The sequence below is a fragment of the Erythrolamprus reginae genome, chromosome 1 (genome assembly GCF_031021105.1).
Source record: "Erythrolamprus reginae isolate rEryReg1 chromosome 1, rEryReg1.hap1, whole genome shotgun sequence".
Classification (NCBI taxonomy): Eukaryota; Metazoa; Chordata; class Lepidosauria; order Squamata; family Dipsadidae; genus Erythrolamprus; species Erythrolamprus reginae.
In genome coordinates this window covers 250,826,897-250,842,571 of record NC_091950.1, presented here as the reverse complement: position 1 = coordinate 250,842,571, position 15,675 = coordinate 250,826,897, and positions in this window count along the sequence as shown.

Below are 15,675 nucleotides of genomic sequence, written 5' to 3'. Positions count from 1 at the left end.
TTACTTCAGGTTCCAAGTTAACACAATCTGGGGGAAGAATGCAATCTCTCTCTATATATATAAAAGCCAAATACCACTCACTCATCACGAAATCTCCAGAACTGTAAAGCCTACAAACTTGAAACTTGGCATGTATGTTCCTCTTGCCTTCTAGGTGCTCGCTAAGAAGCGGTTTTTCAAAATGAACATCAGATTATTAGTATTTCTTATACAGCATTATATTAACATGCTCTGATGCAAAAGAGTTAGATAGTCTACTCCCTCTCCCCACCTGAAAAGCACACTGTTCCACCTGCCAGTTGCCTTATATTAACATGCTCTGGTGTTACCCCTCGGGTAAACCGGGCTTGGATGTGGCCAGCATGTGACTCATTTGGCCAGTGGGCTGGGAGTTTAGATATTCTACTCCCCCTCCCCACCTGAAAATAAAATACATTTTCAATCTACCAAAGTACATCCACCCATCCATTCTATTCACACCATTCATATCCTACCTTATCATACAACATATATCATAAAAACCATCAAAAAATTAGTATATATCATAAAACTAATTATCCAAACTGTCCCCCAATTAAATATGTTAAACAGAATTGCCCCCACACCAGTAGATAGCCTCTCTCTCCTATGTAGTCTGTTAAAAAGAGAAAAGGACTTTGTTGAATGGGTGCATAATAGTGTAAGTCTGACATATATCATAAGTTCTTCATTAATCGTTGTTTCAAGAGATTCTAAATTCATTTGAGCAGCAAGAGTAAAGAAACTAGAATCACTAATAAGGAAAAATTCTGAGGTGTTAAAAGTGTGCATGATCAATGTTTGTTAAAATGGGTAATGATGGTCAAACAAGCAATGCTCTCCAGTCAACTGCAGCAACAATGTTAGTCAGTGCAAATTCGGGTGTGGGGTGGCGGGGAGGTGAGCCTTTCCACAGTGACAGAAAATTTCTCCAGGGTCTTTTTTCACAGGCAATTCTGTTGGTTTCATTGAAACGTTGACACTCACAAATCTATGCTATTTTTAGTTCTTACATACATGTTAATTGTGAGGTATTGCTTAAAATTTTTCGGTTCTCAACAAGTATTAAAATGGAAAATTAGGCAAAAGCCGGATCCCAAGAAAATGACATGAATTCGAGCTCCATTCCACATGGAAAATTGGGGCGAAGCATGCATGCATTATGGAAATGTGTCTGCTAATGATCTCACTGTTTATTGTTTCCATATGCCTATTTCTAAACAGCATAATTCAAGGAATATGGATAGTTGACCTTTTTGCAGATGGGAATGAAATATAATGGGATACACCTAAAGTTCTAATTTTGTTTATTCTGTTGTTTTAAAATTATTTGCGAGGATCCTATAGAGAGAGAGAAAAAAAGTCAGTTCCTGGGTTCTCCTTTTTCATCTTTGTACAGGTCTATGGAGATTCTTGGTCATCCAGGTCACAGTTGTCCCAAAGGTACTTTTTTCAAGAGGCAACTGGACTTTCTGTTTTTTCTTTGCTTCTCATCCAAGAAGTTTCTTCAGCTCTGAAAAAAACCAGAAATTCCAGCTAAAAAAATTACTTTTGGGACATCTTTATGCATGTTCTAAACCTGGAAGCATGGGTGAAGTTAGGAAGATGAAGAGTTTTATAAATAAGATTGGACTTTCAGTTGTGGAAACATATAAATTGAGAACATACAGGTAGTCCTCAACGTACAACAGTTTGTTTAGTAGCTGTTCAAAGTTACAATGGCATGGGAAAAAGTGATTTATGACAATTTTCACACTTACCATCGTTGTAGCATCCCTATGGCCACATGATCAAAATCTCGACACTTGGCAATTGACTCATATTTATGATGGTTGTAGTGTCACGGGGTCATGTGATCACCTTTTGTGACCTCCTGACAAGCAAAGTTATCGGGGAAACCAGATTCACTTTACAACTGGGTTACTAACTTAACAACTGCAGTCATTCACTTAACAACTGGGGCAAGAAAGGTCATAAAATGGGGCAAAATCCAGTTAACAAATGTCTCGCTTAGTAACAAAAAATTTGAGCTAATTTGGGTCATAAATTGAGGACGATTTGTACTGGTTTGTAGTTCATTGTCATAACCCACTATAACTTTATTAAGATTTTATTAGTTGGGCATCCAGCAATGAATGCTCCCAAATCATCTTCTACTGTATATACACTGCTCAAAAATAATAATAAACGGAACACTTAAACAACACAATATAACTCCAAGTAAATCAAACTTCTGTGAAATCAAACTGTCCACTTAGGAAGCAACACTAATTGACAATCAATTTCACGTGCTGTTGTGCACATTCAACTTTGTACAGAACAAAGCATTCAGTGAGAATGTTTCATTCATTCAGAACTAGGAGGTGTTATTTGAGTGTTCCTTTTATTTTTTGAGCAATATATATAAAAGCCAAATCCACTCACTCATCATGAAATCTCCAGAAACATAAAGCCTACAAACTTGAAATTTGTCACATATGTTCTTCTTTGATTTCTAGGTGTTTGCTAAGAAAGGATTTTCCAAAATGACCATTAGTAATTCTTATACAGCAATTAACAGGTTCTGGTGCTAAGGAGTAGCATTCTACTTCCCCTCCCCACCTGAAAAGAATTATTCTCCAACTGCCAGTGGGCGTGGCCAGCACGTGACTCATCTGGCCTATGGACTGGGAGTTTAGACATGTTACTCCATGCTAAGGAGTTAGACATTCTACTCCCCTGAAAGGGAGAGAAGTGGATATGATAGGAAAGGCTTCTGTGGGGCAAGCCTAAGGGGGAGAAAGGGATAGGAGAGAATCAATGGGGCCAGCCTGATGGAGAGAAGGGTTGAGGACAGGCCTCTGTGGGGCAAGTCTGGGGGAGAGAATTAGAGAGGAGAGATTATTAATCATACATTCAGCAATGAATGTTTCCAAATCCTACATGTGCCATTTTAAAATCTAGCAGGTTCCACATTATGCATCTCTCTCTCCCCCTCCTACTCTCTCTCTCTCTCCATCTGTCTGTATATAAAACTATTTGCAATAACAATTACCTAATAAATTTTTCAGTTATTAAATGCTAGTCATTCCTGGCTTTTGAAGACATTCTTTCAAGAGAAATTACATAAATTTCACGTAATTTATGCCTTTCTCCCATTGGCTTTGAAAGACTGTTGAAATCTCTGGCAGAACATTTTTTTAAAAAATTGTGCCAAAGCATTTTTAGAAAACCTTGTCTCTGTTAAAAGAACCAAATATGACATTTGGTTTCTAAATGTTCCAGAGAATGATTGTCCAGGAAGATAATGCAAGGGTGACTTCAAACAGAATGTAAGACTGGGAAGGCATTGGGTGGTAAAATGCAAGAATGGTGAAGGGACATGAGGAAACAATGAGAAACTCTTCGCAGAATCTGGTTCTAAAGGAGGCAGGGCTCATTTTCAGAAAAAAATCTCTTCTTGTTGTTTACTCATCCTCAGGAGAAACATTAGTGGTTACTATATGCTTAATTACTCTTCCTTTTACAATCCTAACAAATTGTTTTGGCTGAGCCTAAGAAATTTGAAGAACAAACTGCACAATAAAAATAATTAGGATAGATGCAGAGATCAAACTGATAGAAAGCTTTAGGCCCGAGTGTAAAGCTTTCCTCTCAGAACTTGCGGTTTGGACACTGTGACTTCATCTATCATGTCTTTAAAAATAAATGCAGGAATGTATTTATTTGCTTGGCAAGAAGATGGTGCGGTGGTGAGTTTAAATCACTGCATTTCACATGCACTTCAAGACAGAGGAAATGTGTAATTCGCCCTATTTTTTTTTAATGAGCTGTTGGCACCTTGGAAGGTAGATTTCCCCAAGGCTCAGTGCAAAACCCATGCTGGAATATATTCTTAGATCCCACTTTACTCTAGCTCATAGACATCAATCTCCCTGAAGCTAAATGGTCCATGACATGCCTTGGATGCAGATGGCCAAACATTCCAGCCTTGGAATCAGAATTTTGAATTGTAGACAGCGAGAAGATTCTGTATTGGGTATATGAGCCACAATGGCACAGTGGTTAGAGTGCAGTACTTCAGGTTATATCTGCTGGCTGCCGGCTGCCTGCAATTTGATAGTTCAAATCTCTCCAGGCTCAAGGTTGACTCAGCCTTCCATCCTTCCCAGATCAGTAGTTGTTGGGGCAATATGCTGACTCTGTACTGCTTAGAGAGAGCTGTAAAGCACTTAAAAGTAGTATATACGTCTAAGGGCTATTTAGTAGTATATAAGTCTAACGGCTATTTATCCATGCAGAACCAACATTATGGCCTTCAGCCCACATTAGAATTAAAAGCAGCTCACGAACTCAGTAGCTGATTGAACTAACTCGATCGGCTTTCCAGCATTTCTCTTCATAATTATTATGGTTGGGAATGTTGAGAGCTGAAACTGTGCTACACCAAGACCACAAGTTTCCCATTAGTCAACCAGATAAAATTATTTGATCCAGTGAAGGGAAGCTCTTATGTGAAAGGCAACTTGCTGGGTGCATCCTTGCCAGGACGGACTTTCTGACTACATGTCTATCTCCTTTCCTTGTGTTTCACAACACTACTCTTGTCCCATCATACTTACAATGTTCTACTTTCAATGTTCCCCTGTCCTCTGCACATGTAAAAACCTTAGGTGGTGAATTTGAGAAAGTTATTTAAAATTCACCCGTGCATACCCAGAGGCCAATCTGCTGAAGCTGCTCCTATCCTATGCTCATGCCAACTTAATTCTACACAGGTTTATAAAATCTGGACAGCATTGAAACAGGTTGGCCACTCCCAGTAATGTTTTCAGTCTGGATTAGATTAGAATTCTTTATTGGTCAAGTGTGATTGGACATACAAGGAATTTGTCTTTAGTGCATATGCTCTCAGAGCAGATAAAAAGAAAAGATACATTTGTCAAGAATGATAAGGTACAACACTTAATGATAGTCATAAACAATAAACAAATAAACAATCAAATCGTACTAGGAAACAATATAAATCGTAAAGATACAAGCAACAAGTTACAGTCATACAGCCATAAGTAGAAGGAGATGAGTGATAGGAATGATGAGAAGGTTAACAGTAATATTAATGCAGACTTAGTGAATGGTTTGACAATGTTTTGCCTCCTGATAAGACGGAGTGGCTGTGGGTTTTGCTTCCCAAGGACAATCCCACCTGTCCGTCCATCACCCTGGGGGGGAATTATTGACCCCCTCGGAGAGGGTCCGCAACTTGGGCGTCCTCCTCGATCCACAGCTCACATTAGAGAACCATCTTTCAGCTGTGGCGAGGGGGGCGTTTGCCCAGGTTCGCCTGGTGCACCAGTTGCGGCCCTATTTGAACCGGGACTCACTGCTCACAGTCACTCATGCCCTCAGCACCTCGAGGTTCGACTACTGTAATGCTCTCTACATGGGGCTACCTTTGAAAAGTGTTCGGAAACTTCAGATTGTGCAGAATGCAGCTGCGAGAGCAGTCATGGGCTTCCCTAGGTATGCCCATGTCACACCAACACTCCGCAATCTGCATTGGTTGCCGATCAATTTCTGGTCACAATTCAAAGTGTTGGTTATGACCTTTAAAGCCCTTCATGGCATCGGATCAGAATATCTCCGAGACTGCCTTCTGCCGCACGAATCCCAGCGACCGATTAGGTCCCACAGAGTGGGCCTTCTCCGGGTCCCATCAACTAAACAATGTCGGTTGGCCCCGGGAGGGGGGCCTCTCCCCAGCCAGTAGCTTAGAGTCATTAGGTGATGAAGCACAAGCCGTCATTGACATTTATTTATTTATTATTTAGATTTGTATGCTGCCCCTCTCCGCCACAGAGACGTTCAGATCAAAGAAAGGAGCAATTAAAGAAGTATTATCAGCACTGAATTAGGAACAGCTGGGCTTGGGTGTGGTCCTCCTTAGCAGGGTTTAAAAGGCAGGCAAGCCCTTGAAGCCATGTGGAGTGTTATCAGTTGGAGTTACGGTGTCCTGCTTTGTTCTCGGCATCTCTGTTCCTGGCTTGTGGCCCAGCAGTTTGGAAGACCCGTGGGGGGTGTAGGTCTGCTATCTACAGCCTCGTCTTGGCAGCAAGAATCCTGTATTGCTGCATGGACTTTTGCCTTCGTGGATCTATTTGAAGATACAGCGTTTTCCTGTTTGTAAGGACATTTTCTGTTACCTGTGTTTTTCTTGAATTTTATAAACTGCCTTTGCCTTTTACCGGTGTGTCTGGCTTCTCTTTTTGGGTTGGTCTTGGCTTCCGGAGTGACCCAGACAGAACAGGGTGTGGCCAGGATAAAATTGCCTTGAGGCAAGGATGTAGGAATCATCAGTTCCCAGGGGCAAAATATAATCATTATGTAAAAAAAAAAAGGTTGGCTTCAAGGCCCCTTGATTGACATACCAAGCACCCCTTAATTTCAAAAGGCAAGAGGAAGAAACTTTGAAAAGATAATATACCTCTTTACACTAGCAGAAGGCAATCAGCTGTTGTCTATGCCCTAATTCTTGAATACAGAAAACATTTTTAAGTACCTGAACTACATCTGAAAGTTTTCAATCAAACCAAATCGAGAAGTTGTACTAAACCATTAAGTATCTGAGATCTGTGACTTACTGCTGTACCCAGTTAAAAAAATACCAAACAAAAACCTCTGAGCAGTATTCCCAGAACCAATTTTGGCATTAGAAAAATATTCCCATAGCACAAAGCACCTTTTAACTAAAATAAAAGATAAGTTCTCATATACGTTAAGTTGTGTGAGATGTATGTAATATGCTACACAGTGTTCTAAACATTCAGATTCTTGAAAATGGTCTGGAAATATCAATCAGTATAAACTATTACTGGAAGTTACATTCATTTCATTAGCAGTTTAGCTGATCTTTGATGGCTCCCGGATTGTTTCCTGTCTTATTTCAAAAAGCTGGTATTAGGCACGTTTAATTTGGGATCTCAGTAATGCCTTCTCATACATTCCTGTCATATCCCAAGATAAACTTTCAAAGCCCATAAGCATCTTTGTATCCTGAAAAATAGTGAACAGCTTACTGGGAATTATCCTTTTCAATGAAAGCTCTTCAATTCCAAATGATGACCCCAGCGACATACATTTATTTGTTTGTTTGTTTGTCAATCAAGTATAGGATAGTAGTTTATATAAACATAATATAGAAAGTAATGATAAAAGAAGACAACAGGACAGTAGGATAGGGACGGTAGGCACAATGATGTTGTTTGGCGGGCCTTCTCTGTGGCGGCCCCAGCCCTCTGGAATCAACTTCCCCTGGAGATTAGAACATCCCCCACCCTCCTTGTCTTTCGCAAATTTATTTATTTATTTATTCATTTATTCATTCATTCATTCATTCATTCATTCATTCATTCATTCATTTATTTATTGGATTTGTATACCGCCCCTCTCCAGAGACTCGGGGCGGCTTAAGACCCACCTATATCGCCAGGCATGGGGGAACTAAGATATCTCCCCCAGGCTTATTATATTTCATGTTTGATGTGTATGTGCTGTATGGTTTTTAATTGTTGAGGTTTTTATATATTTTATTATTAGATTTGTTCCATTGTTATACTGTTTTTATTACTGTTGTGAGCCGCCCTGAGGCTTCGGAGAGGGGCGGCATACAAATCTAATAAATTGAATTGAATTGAATTATGCACGCCCCTTACAGACCTCTTAGAAAAAGGGAGAGGTCAACTGTAGACAATCTAAGGTTGAAGATTATGAGGTTTATTTATTTTATTGATTGATTGATTTTGTCCAATACACAATGAGGGTTTTAGTGGGTATACATATAGTAAAATACATAATGAAGGTTATAGAGGATATACTCAGTAAAATATATCTAAGAAAGAAGAGAAGAGAAGATATAGGAATAAAACATATCAATGAAAGAATAGAAGAAGAGATATAGGAATAGAAGAAAGGTATAGGAGATATAGGAGAGCAATAGGACAGGGGACGGAAGGCACTCTAGTGCACTTGTACTCACCACTTACTGACCTCTTAGGAATTTGGATAGGTCAACCGTGGATAATCTAAGGGTTTGGGGAAGAAACAACAGAGGCAAATAGTGAATTCCAAGCGTCAATCACTCTATTGCTGAAGCCGTATTTTCTGCAGTCTAGTTTGGAGTGGTTTGTACCCGGCATCAGTCATTTGCTACTAGTGCTAACAGTTATCTATTCTATGGAATCAAGACCAGGATGTCTTTTATTACCCGTGTTTAAGATCAGGAGTACAAAGATGCCACAGCATTCTCATGTCCCCCTTCTGGTCTTCCATGGCCATCTTGTGGTCACTGTGGGAACAGAATTGTAAACTAGATGGTTCCATGAGGGGGGTCTTCTGTTTCTTTAAAAAGCTGTCTCTAGATAGTCCCTTCCAAATAACCCTTTTCAGATCTAACTATTCCTTCAAGCCCCAATGGCCTCTTTTTCTTTTCAAAATGATTCCAATAGATAAAAGGTAAGAGAAAGTTATTATTTCCATGTTTATTCATTGTAGCACTATGTTATGTTGCCAGATATCTGCCAACATAACATTTACTTCAGGAGAAATGGAGTTTGGAACCTGGATAATGAAACACAAGCTAGAACACAGCTGCGATCACGTTACCCGAACTTCCTGGTTTAGCTGAAGCATAAGAAGAAATTGATTGTAGGGTATGTTTTAACAGTTCCAGCATCGTTTGAGCTCTTTGAGTTCAGAACTGTCACACCTTCATTCAAACTTTATAAACAATCTTATTTTCATTAAAAGAAAAAGATGCCGGGAAGGCAAACTTAACCAAATGCTGTTTCTGCTCCACCGGCCATTGGGTAGTTTGTTTGATGTTTCATTTGCTAATGAAATATTTATGAAGATATTTGTTTAGAACTTTAATTGGGACTGAAAATGACTTTCATATGTTTACAGTGATTTACAGCCCATCGTAAATGCCACATGATGCTCTATCATTCTGTGGAGAATAGTCACTATACTGTACATTTCACCATCACAACTGTTACATAACAATAAGCAGAAAGGACAAAAGCAGAAGTTAATCTAAAACAGGCCCTATACATATTTATTTTGTTGGTAATACAGATCCTATCTGAAGTGAAATGTGCTTCCAATCAGGTAAACGTGGACAGTTATCTTAATATTTTCCATATTTAAAGTTTTGGTGAATATACATCGTGATAAAATGCAGTAAGGCATCCAAACCTGTGGGCTGAGGAGGTTAGAGCTTAATTTAAGGTGGGTTTTATTTAGGATGCCATGGAGAGGGGCGGCATACAAATCCAATAGATAGATAGATAGATAGGTAGGTAGGTAGGTAGGTAAGTAAGTAAGTAAGTAAGTAAGAAAGAAAGAAAGAAAGAAAGAAAGAAAGAAAGAAAGAAAGAAAGAAAGAAAGAAAGAAAAAGGCCCAGGTCTCCTTTGCTAGCTGTGCAAATTAAACATTCTCACTCTAGCAATACTACCAAAGTATGTTTGAAGGCAGATCCATAAAAATGAGTAACTGTATGGAATGGGGATCAATTGGATCTCTGTATTTATGACTGAATGACATATGGATCTGATTGAACCCAAAAAAAATCTTATTACCATTATTAACACAGATCTGACCAAATCAACATACTGATTAAAGTTCCAATCCTAGGCATATCAGGGAGAAGGATTATTAAATCCAACACGAACTTTTACAGCGAATACAGATGTTCTTATGATATTTCTTCTTTTTACAGCCATTGTATATAGTAGGTATAAGTTTTTACATTGTCCTATCTTGTATTATATAGGTCAATGATGGCGAGCCTATGGCATGCATGCCACATATCTGCCGGCACATGAGCCATTTCCCTAGCTCATCTCCAGTGCGCATGTTTGTGCCAGCCAGCTAATTTTCACTTTGCATGGAGGCTCTGTGAGGGTGTTTTCAGCCTCTCTGGGGGCCTCGGGGGGGGGGGGGGAGAAGCTCTGGAACCTGGGGAGGGTGAAAAACAGCCAAACCAGGCCCACCAGAAGGCAGGAAATGGGCTGTTTCTAGCCTTCAGAGGGCCTCTGTGGGGGCAGGGGAGGCTGTTTTTGCCCTCCCCAGGAATTGAATGATGGGTGTTGTTATGTATACTCCTGTTCAGTTTGGAGGCTTCTCCCCACCTATTCCAGTTCTCTTTCCTCCCAGGAGATTCCTAGAGAGGCCCCACGGAGGCTTTCCCCTGCCTTTTCCGGATACAGTTTCGGGGGCTCGGGTTTGTGAGTGGAAAATGGTTCTTGAGAAGAGGAAAAAAAATCTTGAACACCCAGTTCTTATCTAGAAAAGTTCATAAGTAGAGGCGTTCTTAGGTAGAGGTACCACTGTACTGCTTTACCATCCTTTCTAAGCAGTTTACAAAGTCAGCCTATTGTCCCCAATAATCTGCGTCCTCATTTCACCCACCTTGGAAGGATGGAAGGCTGAGTCAACCTTGAGCCTGGTGAGAGTTGAACTGCCAAATTGCATGCAGCCGACAGCCAGCAGAAGTAGTCTGCAGTACTGCACTCTAACCACTGCGCCACCACAGCTCATTCTTGAAACCAAACAGTCTTTCCCTGTGTTGTATTGCAGGTGGGAAGAACAGCTAAGCAACCCTGGGGCAAGACGCAAATGCTTTAACTAAACAAAAAAAAATCATTCTTAAACCGGGCTTAATCTTATGATTAACATTACAGAGCCATGTGCTCTTTTCTCTGTTAGAACAAGTATGTATTCTCTCTCTGGGTATTCCCAGCTAGACAACTATTCAGAAATGTGCTTTTTTAAAACTCTTATCTTCCAGCAATATGCATCCCCAAGGTGTTAAAACCTCTTTGTTTTCTAGCAGAATTGCTGTGCTTTGACATTTCACATGTTGGTATTTCCACCCTGGGTTGTTATCTCAAGGAACCTAGGATATTCTCTTGGGTAATCTACATTTGAAAGTATTAACTTAAGAGTCACTCCTGAGGCTGGGTTCATCAAGCAGAGCTTCCCCTACTATTTCTGGAGCCGCCAAGCAATGCATACAACTTTGCAATATCAGTTTCCTCTTCTCACTCTCTCCTCCCCTTCCACTGTTTTTCAATGTCCCATTAATACAGCTGACATCACCCCAGCTGGAATTTTGGCAGGGTGGGAATTGAAATGTTGGTTGCACCTGTATCAAGTGAGTTCTTTGATGGTTGCTGTGTTTTGAGGTTTTTTTCCCCCCTTCCCTGAGCCCCGGCCCTTGAAGTGATTCTGCACAGCTCTGTTCAATTTGTTTTTAAAACAAATTGTGGTTACATTTGCTTTTCAAAGTTGACTTTTTAATGGTGTGTGAGTGCAGTGCTGTTGAAGCTTCCCTTTTTGCAATTGACTTGGACCCAAATTTCAAGCCACCAAAACCAAAACTGCAAGGCCTGACCGAGCTCAGAGGAAATTGATGGGGAAAGATCTGTGACTTAGGGAGAACATTGTTTCTAATGGAAATGAAAGCATTTGGAAATGGAGCCCACAGAGCCAAAGATTTAAATGGATTATGTTTTATATAACAAGAATCTGAAGAAAACAAAATCTCTCAATTCCCCCTTTCCAGAATCTTAAGAGAACTGCAGCAAATACAGAGTTTTCTATTTTATTTTTCTGAAAATGCAGAAAGTTTTCTATTCTATTGTTGCCACCTGCAATCAGCACCCTTCTGGTCCATGTCCCAGAGCTCCTTAGACTGAATGTGAAACTCTATGTTGAGGTTCTGATTTCCACATTTTTCTATTTTTGTTGTTGTTGTTTTTGTTGATCCTGGTATAAGAAAGTATTGATTGTTCTCAGGTGATTAGTGTTGCACTTTTACAAAGTTATCAGAAATACTTTTATGGCATTATGGACAATGAATGGCTAACTCCTACAGACACATTGTCTTACAATTACCCTTTCCCATGGAAAACGTTATTATTGGAATAGAATGGAGTGGAGTGGAGTGGAGTGAAATGGAATGGAATGGAATGGAAAGGAAAAGAAAAGAAAAACGGAAACGGAAACACACTTTATTGGTCAAGTGTGATTGGACACACAAGGAATTTGTCTTTGGTGCATATGTTCTCGGTGTACATAACAAATACATTCATCAAGAATAATAAGATACAACATTTAGTGATAGTCATAGGATACTAAATAAGCAATCAAATCATACTAGGAAACCGAATAAAACAATATAAATTTTAAAGATACAGGCAACAAAGTTATAGTCATAAATGGAAAGAGATAGGTAATAGAAAGGGTGAGACGAATAATAGTAATATAGACTTAGTAAATAGTTTTTGACAGTGTTGTGGGAATTAGTTGTTTAGCAGAGTAATGGCATTTGGAAAAAACTGTCATTGTGTCTAGTTGTTCTGGTGTGCAGTGCCAAATAGTGCCATTTTGAGGATAGAAGTTGAAACAATTTATGTTCAGGATGTGAGGGCTCTGTAGATATTTTCACAGCCCTCTTTTTGACTTGTCTTCAACAGAAGGCAGATTGGTAGCAATTATTATGTTTGGTTGTACAATCTGTCAGATGTTTGGACTGAGTTTGGCATTTATATCCACTTACCAAGTCCTTCCCAAGCACCTAGGATAGGCAAATGTTGTTCCTTGATGGTGTAAAGATATCATCTTAGGATGTAAGCTGTTCCAAGTAAAGCTGCCTTTTGCAACTGTCTGATTGAATGGAGATTTTTGTCAATGCCAATGATTTTTAAGGGATACTCCAGATAGAAACATAGAAACGTAGAAGTCTGACGGCAGAAAAAGACCTCCTGGTCCATCTAGTCTGCCCTTATATTATTTTCTGTATTTTATCTTAGGATGGATATATGTTTATCCCAGGCATGTTTAAATTCAGTTACTGTGGATTTATCTACCACGTCTGCTGGAAGTTTGTTCCAAGGATCTACTACTCTTTCAGTAAAATAATGATGTTTTGGGATTTAAACCCAAAGGCTTCTAATACTACCTCTACTGTCACTGCTAATCTATTCAAGCAAGAACTTTCAAGAGGAAAATGTGGAAAGGAGATGAGAAGTCAGACCATACACATTCACGTAGAGACTGGCAGTTTGGCCTTATCCCAACAAATCAGAACAGTCTTTGGAGAGGGGCGGCATACAAATCTAATAAATAATAATAATAAATAATAATTCCCTATATTTTCATCTGATAAATAAAGATTATCCTTTGGAACCATGTATTTTTTATATAAACCCCCCCCCACTTACAATGGTTTTGAGTCAAATGATTAGAACGTAATCTCGATTAATGATTTCTGTGTCATTTGTTCAACATGGTTTTGCAGTTGGAAGCATGTTACTCCATTTCAGCAAAAGCTGTTTGCATTACTTTGGTTCTGTACAGATTTCTCATTGAATTTCAATATTCTCAAATTACATGAAAAGGTTGTCTCTCTTATGAGAAAAATTGCTTTGAGGACCAATGCATATACCATATTTTTCGCTCCATAAGACGCAGTTTTTTTCCTCCCAAAGTAGGATGAAAAATCAGCCGCGTCTTATGGAGCGAAGATGCAGGCAGGGAGGGGGGGCGCTGGAGCAGAGGGGGGGTGATATACTCATCTGGAGACCGCCGCCTCTGTCGCCGCCTCTCCTCTTCCCAACCCCGAAGAGAGCCGTGCCTTTCGGCCTCCGGAAGTGCTGGGCCGGGGGATGCCTCCACCGCGCAGGTTTAGGAGGCGGAGCGGCACCGGAGGAGCGTTGGCGGCTCCGAGCCTTTGGGAAGGCTACAGGAATCGCTTCAGGAGGCGGGGAGGTCTCGAAGACCCAAAACCCAGCCAGTCGCTCGCAGCCGACCGCCACCTGTGCAAAGTTTGGCTGCGAACTCGGAAGCGCCATCCCGCCGGCTGGCTGGCTAGCTGCTGCCTGGCCCCCTCCCTCCCGGAGGAGGGTCTCCCTCCGCACCACCAGCGGCGCTCCCCCCGCCAGCCAGCCAAGCCCTGCGCCCGCCGGAGCCGGCTCCTTGCTCTCCCCCCGCCGCCCGCCGTGTTTGCAGGAGGTGGGGAGGGTCAGGTGGCCCGCCAAGGCCAGGAGGGATGCCGCTGCCCCCCCTTCCCTCTCTCCGCCCGCCGCTGTGCCTCCTGATGAGCCCCCTCGGCCCCACGCGGCGCCTGAGTTTTGAAACCCCCTCGGCCCTGCGCGGCACCTGTCAGAGGAAGCTGCCCTGTCCTGGCCAGGATCCGGGGGCGGAGGGCCCCGGGGGCGAGGTCGTCGGGGTTTGAGGGGCCCTAAAGCACCTGGCAGATTGCCCAGCGGGTTTCGGATGCCACTCGGGAGCCACGGAGGCCCCTTTCTGCTCAGGGTCTGGGCCGCACGCTCTCCGCCCACAGCAGAAAAACAGAAAAAATAAGGGAGAGAGAAAGAGAAAGAAAGAGAGAGAAAGGAAGAGGAGAGATAGAAAGGGGGAGAAAGAAAGAGGGAGAGATAGAGAAGGAGAGAGAGAAAGAGAGAGATACAACGAGAGTGAGTGAGAGGAGAGATAAGAGAGAGAAAGAAAGAGGGACAGAGAGAAAGAAAGAGAGGGACAGAGAGAAAGAAAGAGAGGGACAGAGAGAAAGAGGGACAGAGAGAAAGAAAGAGAGGGACAGAGAGAAAGAAAGAGGGACAGAGAGAAAGAAAGAAAGAGAAGAACAGAGAGAAAGAAAGAGAGGGACAGAGAAAGGGAGAGGAGAGATAGAAAGGGGGAGAGAGAAAGAGGGAGAGATAGAGAAGGAGAGAGAGAAAGAGAGAGATACAAAGAGAGTGAGTGAGAGAAGGAGAGATAAGAGAGAGAAAGAAAGAGGGACAGAGAGAAAGAAAGAGAGGGACAGAGAGAAAGAAAAAGAGGGACAGAGAGAAAGAAAGAGGGACAGAGAGAAAGAAAGAGAAGAACAGAGAGAAAGAAAGAGAGGGACAGAGAAAGGGAGAGAGAGAAAGAGAAAGAAAGGTAGAGAGAAAAAGGTAGAGATAGAAAGAAAGAGAGAGGGGGGCTTGTTTGTATATTTTCCCAATTCCCCTAGGGCAGTGTTATTGTAATAAATATTTTAGCCTACTTTTTGGCTCAAAATATTTTTTTTCTATTTTCCTCCTCTAAAATCTAGGTGCGTCTTATCAGCAGGTGCGTCTTATAGAGCGAAAAATATGGTAATCAGCAGGTTCCCACACGATACCTTTTATCAGAAATCCTTTTGTTATCAATGGATGGTTTCAAGTCTGAAATCTTGCCTCCATCCTTCCTCCAATTCCTTATGCATAGAAAACCTTTGTAATAGAATACGCCTATTCCTTCCAAATTGAGGTGCTTTTTATTATCTTTTATTACAAATGGCAAGATCTTCAAATATGCAAACATTCCGGTCATCCCATCTCTTTGCAGATTGGGGAAATGCACTTCCAGAAAGCTTGAGGAAGCTATCTGTTCAAGTCCTTGTTGAATTTCTTTGGAATGTTTTTGCCCCAAATTCCTGTTAGTTACCATATCAATTTAACCTTAACAACAATTTCAAGTATTTTTAAGGGTGGGTAAGTGATCCATTGTGTATTGAACCAACTGAAACCCTTGATGGAATGCTCATTTCCAATTCACACAAAAATCCAGAAATACAGAATTGATAATTTTGTTCT